We start from the raw sequence: 9583 nt of genomic DNA, 5'->3' as shown, positions 1-9583 counted from the left end.
AGATGTAATGTCTCTTTATAAGGATGATTTAAGAAGTAATGATAACCTTGTAGCTTGTTTTGTTAGAAAATATCAAAAGTGTTCAAATGTGTGTCCTTTAAGAACGCGTAATCAAGGCGTATGCTCACGTCATATGTTTCAAGAATGTCACAAATGTTAAAATGCTTATTTTTTCAAATAAATTTTTTATTGAATTTAATCATAGTCATTCAAAAGTCATTTTCAAAAGGCTAACCACCCCGAGAGATCGGGATTAGGAAAAGGTCCTGAGACGTTCAGGGGAGTAAATGAGTTATCATCATCGTTTTCATAGGGTGGAGGTGTTGTTGGGTCATCTTTAGGGGTGCTGTATCTCGTTGAAGGCTTTTGTTTTAAAGCTTGAATCTGTTGACGAAGCTTATGGTTGGGTACACCCGAGAGGGGAATGTTGAGGATTGCCAGGGCCTTAAGAAACTGACGCCATCCTGGAGGCCTTCGGTCCTCAGCAACCTTGTGGGCAGCCGTGGTACTTTTAAGCAAGTCCTGCATATGGGACCCCCTAACCACAGAGCCCTGAAGGATAAACTCTCCAGAGTCGTTCCAAGCAGCTACCCCCTTTGAGTCTTTTATCTTGTTCATAATGTATTTAACATTCTTCCTGTTACGTAACGGCACATGTGTCAGTAGGTCATGCATAACTTTATCTTCAAATGGCATTTGAGCTTCACCAGACATATTATCTCCACTAGGTAAGATCGCCGGTACAGGCCTTACAGGGGCCGGGCTCTCGTTAGGTTCGACATCTGTTAAAGGGTCCGGTAGGGAAAGGGTTAAATGGCTAGTCTCTCTCTCCCCTTGTTTTACCCGAGTCAAATACCTTTGCATTAGGTTTGTGTATTTTTGAATCTTATCATAGGGGTTCAATCCTTTTCGGTTCAAGACATCCTTCATGGCCGTATCCAAATCATTTTCAGCTGTTTGTCTGATATTTTCAGGACCCTGCATTTGTTTTTTAAGTCTATCCAACTCTTGTTGAGGCACCAAGTACATTTTAGTGGCCATCACACCGCGTGTTCAACCCCCACGTCTGGCCGCAATAAGGCTGGTGATGAAGGGCACGGCTATACTTAGTAAAGGCAGAAGAAAACCCCCAGACTGTTGTATACTATGTCTTTTCTTTTGAAGACTGGCCCTTTTATTGGCAAAGAGTTTGATCGCGGTCTTTTGTCTCTTAAATTTTTTCAATTGGTTCAGGGTGAGTGGAATGCGTCCTTTGAGAAGATTCAAAGCAATCTCACATAGGGCTAATATGAGATCTGAAGAACAGCGACCCAAGATGGCCTTCCGTTCTTTAGCTGTAGACCCAACTAGCCTTCTCAAGAGGGGGAGGTTTCTTTTTAAACGCAGAGACATAGCGTTTACTTTTTAGGAAGGTATGCAGCAGGCCTCTCCCCCGGAAACAGCCCTGTACGTAGCCTAAGGTGTTCTGGAGTATTTGCTTTTAAATCCACGATTAAATAAGAAAATGGCTCTTTGGTAGCGTCCTCATAGCTCTCCATAAAGTATGATTTCCGTCCAGGGTACATCTGCTGAGCTAGAGTGCTAATTTGCAGTTTGTCTCTAGGATTTTTAAACAATACCATGTAGTTGGCATTCAAGCTAATGGTCCGACTATTTTTACCTTGGTGAAACACATTCTGGACCAAGTAAAGCACGGACAGGTTTCTATGATGAGTATATTGGGTAAAAGCTCGTGCAATTTCGGGGTGTTCGCTACCAGCAAATAGCATATCGTCCAAAACCAGCAGATTATTTACATGTGGGGGGAGAAGTTCATCATCAGACAGAGAATCGGGTATTCCTTCAACAAACTTGATTTTTATTGTCTTCAATAATTCATCATACAGAGGTTGGTAACATGAATAACACCATACAATATTGTCAGGCTTTTGAGATAACACATGTTCAGAATTCTCTAAAATACTTTTTACAAAAAAAGTTTTACCACTGTTTGAAGGGCCTGCAATTAATGCTGAAAAAGGCAATTGTAGACGGGGGTCAAAACCCTCGACAGCAGTCATAATATCTTAAGCTTTAAGACACACTGGGGCTTGTAGCATAAGTCAGTAGCCAAAGGGCAATGTGGTACCGTCAGGCAATAGCTGTCTCTTGTCATAGACTACCCTGAATCTTTTAGTGAGTGGTGCGTTTCTTAGATGGAACCCCTTTTTATCCCTCACTATTTTGTTGTAGGAGCTCAAAATCTCCAAGTCACTATTCTTGTCCTTTACGAACCCCTCGACCAAGCGCGTGATTGATTCCAAGTTTACACGCGGGGCATTTTCATAGTTTTGAGTCACGCCTTTGGCTTTCAACACCACGTGATTGGCTTTAGTCCTAAAAGCATAGCTTTTTGGACCACATGAGGACCATTCTGTAATATGGTCACCCTCTTCGAGTTCACTCGTTAAACCACCAAGATAGTTGCTAAGTGGGGGGTTCCAATCCCCCGGTTTGCTTACATAGACCACAGAGTCTGTGTCGTGGTAAAGAACCCGCCTCTGAAGCTGTTCCATGAGGGTGTACAGTTCAAGTCGGCCATAGGCTGTGGTAAATGCTGCAAGAAACACATTTACATTACCCGGGGGTAGAACCCACTTTTGGTGGCGCCTCCATTGCACCAAGGCAATGTCTTGACTCAAGAAGGAAAAATGTGAAATTTCGTATTGGTCCGAAAAAACAAATTCCAAAAATTCTTCGGGGTCTTTAATGATGCGCTAATTTCCCCCAAAGGGAGTTCAAGTACAATTTCGACACATTTCTTTTGGTTTTGTTGACCTCTATTCTGTCAGGGTCAAGAAGTATGCCTTCTCTGTCATGGTAGTCTTGAATGTACTGGTCTTTACTTTCTTGATCTGTGACCGATGCAGGATAGCCTGAAGCCATCTGCTTGCATCTCAAGAAGGTTTTGATGTACTCTTTAAAAAGTGTGTCTGATTTCCTGGAAAAGTTCCACACTTCAAAGATTTTGGCCACACGATACCCCTTCTCTAAAGCCTTAGAGAATTCTACAGTGACCCATACACCGGTCAGGGCTCTTTGTTGATCTGAGTGATCACAGGGGTTTTCCTGGTTGTTGTTTTCACTGCATGTGCGACAAAGGGGAAAGAAAAGTTTTCCTTTAGGACCCTTGTAAGGCAACACAGGTATAAACAGCCCCCTAGGAGGGTAGACAGTCGCTTTGATTAAACCAAAATAATTTTGGGGTTCGTCAAAGTCGCTGTGAATAATTTCAGGATGCCCTATAGGATAGAATGAGGAACTCATTACATGAGGATATAGGGATGTAAAATCTACATAGCCTATTGTCTCGTCGGGTTGAGCTACATAACGCAATGTCAAAGCATTGGTCCGGCCTCCAAACAAGGCCTGTCGCGGTTCCAGGGGCTCTGGAGGGTCATAATGGGTAAGGAAGGCCTTAACACTAGGATCCGCCTTTTTGAGGGCTGTCCATTCGTGCTCCCACAAAACCACAACTTTTAACCCGTAAGTAGCCTTTAAAGAATTCAGTTTGTCTTGAAACTCTTGGTACATTTCCCCAAAAGTCTTTTGGGTTAGGACACACAAGGCCTGGGGGACAAAGCATAATTTACAACCGTGGAAGAAACAACCGTTGTACTCATACACTGTCTCAACCCCGTCAATCTGTGTGTATCCATCTACATGGTAAGGCCCAAAAGCCTTCTCCCCCCGATTCAAAGCATGTTGGATAAAAATATCTTTATCCTGGGCCAAGTACTCCAACCATTGAATGGAACCACTAGAGTAGGCCTTGAATTGGCGTCGGTAGTTGTCTGGCGATGGGATAGCTATAGATGCAGGAGTTAGATAGTGTGTATGATAGGTTTTCATGCACGCTGATGCAATAGTTGTACAGCTCCAGGGGTCAATGCCCGCATCTTTGATTACCTCTTCTCTGAATCTGAGGCATCCTTCACGAAGTATAACAACGTCATTGTCACAGTATGATTCCATCTCTTTATGGAAATCAAAAGTGCCATGTCTTACGGTCTCGTACCATGTCATGAATCTCTCCCGCTCTTTGGGAGACATTTGATCACACCCGTACATTTCGGGGGATGGATAAGATCCTATATAATGTAGATTCTCCTCAGATGTGAAGAAATGAGGGAAATAGCCTTTGACAGAGTTTTCAAAACCCAAGGCCTCTGGCATTTGAGCCAATCTCATGGGTAAGAAGCTTAAGCTGTCAATGTATCTCTGTTTGAAGGCGGGGTCAACAAAGCATAATATTTTACTCCCTTGAGCTATGACACTGGGGGCCACGCCTTGCTGTATCAAGGGGTTCAGAAGCAGATAGGAGTCATAGGCTCTAGCATTGTGAGCTATAAACGTGAAGTTTCTGTACTGGGCTTTTCTAAAATGTTTTAGAAAGAGCTGTGCACACTTGGGTCCCTCGGCCGACCACTTTTCACCCTTGAAAGTCATGGTTGACACAAAAATAGGCAAATGAACCCCTGATTGCTGATTTGTCTCAAAATCATAAAACACATATTTCTCTGTATGTTCATCTTCAGCCAAGGGCTGAATGTAACACTCATGGGGTACTTCTTGAACCGCTTCCGCGTCTCTGCTTTTCAAAGGCCCTTTACAGATTGGGCAGTGTATAATTCCACAAACATGAGGTTTAGGGCTATCTATTTTAAGGTTGTAATTGCAATGACATTTTGGACATTTCTTGTTAATGTCACAACTGCTTACAGATTTACATGCCTTGGGATGCCATGTTTCAGTTTTGTGTTTTTCGTAACAGTAGGCCGAACGACATGTGCGGTGACAATCCTCACAGGGTGTCAAGTTTAGCGGTTGCATAGGGCAATGTTTATCCAGACATACTGAACAGTTGTAACGGCACGAGTGCCCCCCCATGCGTGTGTAGCCGGTATGACAGGCGGGACAGACATATGGGGCGCCTAAAAACGCTGTGATGTTAGTTACGGCATAGTAATGCTCATTTTGCACATAAAAGTACATAGTCTTAGGATGTGGTTCGTGTATATTTTGGAATTTTAAGAGAGCGTCATTAGCCCTACTGTGGTACAAAACCACAATCTTGATATTCAGAAAGTTTTCAAATTTGACTATGTCTGAGAAAGCCACAGCATCCTGTATACCGAGACCCACCGCAGTTTGTAGCTCTCGAGCTTTTTGTAACGCGGCTTGATCAGTACATCCGGGGCTGAGTAAGTGGGCCAAACCTATGGCAAAACATAGCTTATTACCTGGATTGGGAACGTTTATGAGATAGGCCCTTTTATTGCTTATGATTTCGGACTGCATTAGACTATCGAGCTTTCTTCTCTGACCCCCGCCCCCTTGTGGTTGCCGTACTAATTGTACTACAAGTTCGAGGGTCCTATCTGCTAGCACGTTTAAATTTGACTGAACAAGGCGTTCTAGCAGGTTAACAAATTGTTCAAGATCTGCTTCACCATTCTGTAAAATAAGCGATACCTTGCTCTGTAGACTGTCTCCACAAATTTCCAACTGTAAGAGATCCCTTGGTTCGCTATAATCTCTAATTCTAGCTAACAGTTCATTCAAAGTGGCCATAAGCATTACGTAAAACACAGCATATTCCCGAATCTGACCCCCCCATGCGAAATTGAAAAACTGTCGAACCTCAATATTGTTGAATTTATTTCGGCGCAAAACATGTACACTTCGATCAAGACCTCCCCCCTCCAGATTTGCTAGGCAATTGTCCAACTGTTCAAAAACATCGTATTGGGTTTCAGACTCTTCGGACATTGGTGTTAAAGGCTGATTTATAGGTGTCTGGGGTGCCGAATTAAACCTAGGGCTCTCGTTCTGTACACTGATCTCAAGACCGCCCCCCTCCAGATTTGCTAGACATTTGTCCAACTGTTCAAAAACATCATATTGGGTTTCAGACTCTTCGGACAATGTTGTTAAAGGCTGTCTTAGAGGTGTATGTGGGGCCGAATTAAACCTAGGGCTCGCGTTAAGCTGGGTAATTAGAGATATGATGGTTTCGGGAATCTGTGATAACATGTTTTCCTCGGAAGGCCCTGACTCATTCATACGTGTAATAATGTCTATGAGTTCGGAGGGAATCTGTGATAATAGATTTTCATCTATTGTCATTATGTCAATTACCCCCGAATCATTCATATGGTTAACTATATCTTGGAGCTCTGTAGGGATCATGGCTAAGAGGGTTTCAATTGTCTCGCTTAGGTCTATAGGGGGCGCCATTTGTCTAATTAAGGATGTGTGTGTGTTTACATGTGTGTTTTTTAACGGCGGTATTTGCTTGTTTTAGCCCTAATGTTTTTTAACATACGGGGTAGCTCGCTACGCCAGAATGACACATCCTGATTGTATTGATGCTCGAGTAGAATACACATGCGCCTCTGGAGTAGAGCCTTTCGTGATTTTAAACCCAGGGTAAACGCTTTGAAAAAACGGTCTTGGTCTATTTCAGAATCTGCTGTTGCCCCCACAGAATTGGCCGATTCAAGAAGGTTGGCAGCTTCACAGAACATCAAATCGTCTACCTCAGAAATGTCATTTAAATCTTTGAAATCATCAGGTTTCGCTGTTTTCTTGACTGGTGTCTTTGGAGCCTCCTCGGTGATGCTTGTCTGGGCATCCTCCGATGTTTGTGCGTTGTCTTTATAAGCCGGTGAGGAGTCTGAAATAAAAATAATACATACAAAAATAGGTTATTAACCCTAAAATATGTTAAAAATGCCAAATACATTTCAGATATAAGCCTATATATTAACAATACATTAATTAAATACCTCGGCTTTTTTGACGAGGGCTGTTCTGAAGAAGTTCTGAAACCAGGGGCTGATGTCTTTGTTCAGCCAGTATTACAGCATCTGCAGGTTCGGTAGATGTTGAGCCTGAAAAAAACAATATAAGGCCTTGTTTTAACATATTCCGGCATAAAAAAATATATAAATAATAAAATAATAAAATATCGCTATAAATAATAATATATAATTGATTCATACCTTGTCCTTGGAACGAGGTCTCGTGAATATCGGCCAAGTAGAATTGTTCGGGTGAAGCGGAACTGTGGATCTGAGCACTAATTGTCCGTTGGTGTTTAGAAATATGGGGGACACCGGTGTCCTGTCCCTGGGGAGTTGACCTGCCGTTTAAATCCTGTGTTCGTGGCTTGTGTGTAAAAACATCCGGGTCATAGGGGATAATTGTCTCGTAGTCATATGCTTGGCAGAAACCGTTCAGGCTCCATAGGGCCTCGTTTAACCTTCTAGGCTTTAGGTCCTCTGTAAACATATAAAATAACTTTTAATATAAGATGCCCACACTTTTTGTTTTTAAGGTATAAATATTTTTATGTATGGAATTCTTGGAGCTTACTTACGTTTACAATTCAGGGTAGGCGTTTGTTTGTCTGCAATTTGTTCCGGAGCCCCATTGGATGGTTCGAGCTCAGTTATACCTCGGAGTATCTGCGTGAATGCTTCAGAATCTATAAAACATTCGACAATATTAAAGCTATAACCACTTTAGCTAATATTGCCTTGTTATACGGTAAGCATACTGGTCCTAATGCATGTTTAATATTTCTATAACATACCACGCTTTTCAAACAATTCCCCACAACAACCAAATCTAATATAAAGATTTATTTCAAGAACTCACCTTGCGATAGATCCATTAGACTGTTTTCCCAGATTATCTTTTTAACGCTTCAGTCCGATAACGATTCTTGGAGTTTCTGGAGGTGCTGTTTGCATCGGAACTAAAACGCTGCTAACAGGGTCGCGGTTGTCAATAGAGTTTGTCCCCCCACTACCTAGAGAAAGTACTGTATGATTTTCACATAGCATTTGGGGTTTGTCGTTTTTTAGGACTAGACCCCAGCTATATTTAACTCCTACGTTATTTGGTTCAAACAATGGGTTTGGTGTGTTTAAACCTTATTACACCCAGGGCTATTCTACAAACTAACCGGTGTGGTAGCACCTCGATGCTGGGGGTTGGGAGTTCTAGACAAAAAGGGGCTGATTTACTTTTTTAAAACCCTACAGCCTCTGTTTTAGACCCTAGAACATAAATTATGTTTTGACATGTTGTTAATGATTCGTAAGTGGCCGTAAGACAAAGACTAGCGAGAGAGAGAGAGCCTTGAGCGCTGACGCATATCCATTTATGAACACACCCCGCCCCGTTTTCTTTGTTTTGAAACACACACACACAGCCACTCCAGCACACGCACGCCCACACACGCGCGCACATGTCTTTTTCCGCAAGTTTTCTCCTCAGGGACAGACTGAGTTAAGAGTGAACAAACTAACGAGTTCATGACATGGTGAGATTCTGATTTTAAAACCATTTATTTCATTCAAAATATTTAGTACATACATTTTATAACCGTTCACAATTAAGGTATTTTACGATGCCTTTCTTACAGATCCAGGGGGCTTATGCAACCACCCCCCATTATCAGTGTCGAGTTCGCCCTCAAAAGGCATGGCTCTCTTGCAAGGTCCATCAACACTTGGTAAGTTTTCACTCCAGGGGTAGATCCTCCGTCGGGCCTTTTGGTCTTGACTCTGTCTCAAGGAAAGCCTCGCCCAGCGCTTTAACTGTTCCCCATTTTGGAAGAGAATGTCCAGCTTATTCATAAGGGTTATGAAAATCGGATAATCCAACCATTTAAAACTAAACACAGGAATAAAAAAGTTGACATCTTTGCAGGCTCTGGAAGCTACAGGAGAATTGACAGACTTTGTAGCATTAGCACCATCATAAAATTCACAGGCTAAAATTGTCACTTTGTTATTAGGGGCATAGTCCATTGAAGCGATTCTTAGAGCTTTCAGATCACTGCGTCCGCAGACCTGTTCTTCCAACGCATAGCCCGGCAGCTGTGTACCACTCAGAACCTGTTCAATTTTACAGAGAGCCAGCCTGATCTTTAGTCATTCTCTCATCCCCAGAGCAGGAGAAAAAATCCCAGGTTTTGCCTGATAAACGGGTTTGGGGCCACTGTCTGTGAATATCTTTACCGTAGAATCCTCCGGGTGGAATATGTAAGAAATGTGGCCTTCACTCGTACCCAAAAATCCTTTAAAACATTCTGGAGCTTCACACAGAACTTCTTCAAGGCTTTGGTCACTGGGTTCATGACAAGCCGAGCATAACATCCCTAAAATTGGCATAGGTGGCATTTTTGTTTAATATTCAGGGGGTTATCATGTACAGACTTAAACAGGGGGATTGTTCCTAGGGCTTTATAAGGCTGTGCCCCTGACATTAGTGTTTCCTAGACAACAACCCCGGAGGGCTATAAGCTATAAAATAGGCCTTACTCTTTGAAATGTTCAGCACACACACCCCCAACCACCCCACCCCTCTCAAACCAAAAGGGGGGTCAGGACAGGAAACCCTGGGCTTGCACGCGTCAGCAGAACATCAGCAGAACATAGGGTCATCAATCATTTTTTTGACAGCTGGACTTAGGGTCATCAATCAAAATTTTGACGCGTGACATCTACTTTAATCTCTCTTGTGTGTG

At 42.6% G+C, this 9583-nt stretch overlaps 2 long non-coding RNA genes across 2 annotated transcripts; both read right to left on the bottom strand.

Moving 5' to 3' along the window:
• Positions 1–5243: 5243 nt before the first annotated feature.
• LOC139537551 (uncharacterized) lies at positions 5244–7132 on the bottom strand. Its single transcript, XR_011667563.1, has 3 exons — positions 7047–7132; positions 6831–6935; positions 5244–6718 (listed from the first exon to the last, which is right to left on the bottom strand). It is a non-coding gene; the product is annotated as an uncharacterized lncRNA (long non-coding RNA).
• A 49-nt stretch (positions 7133–7181) lies between these two features.
• LOC139537552 (uncharacterized) lies at positions 7182–8306 on the bottom strand. The gene is made up of 3 exons (XR_011667564.1): positions 7705–8306; positions 7424–7531; positions 7182–7325 (listed from the first exon to the last, which is right to left on the bottom strand). It is a non-coding gene; the product is annotated as an uncharacterized lncRNA (long non-coding RNA).
• Between the last annotated feature and the right edge of the window lie 1277 nt (positions 8307–9583).

The sequence above is a fragment of the Salvelinus alpinus genome, chromosome 13 (genome assembly GCF_045679555.1).
Source record: "Salvelinus alpinus chromosome 13, SLU_Salpinus.1, whole genome shotgun sequence".
Classification (NCBI taxonomy): domain Eukaryota; kingdom Metazoa; phylum Chordata; class Actinopteri; order Salmoniformes; family Salmonidae; genus Salvelinus; species Salvelinus alpinus.
This window is presented reverse-complemented; position numbering and strand designations above follow the sequence as displayed.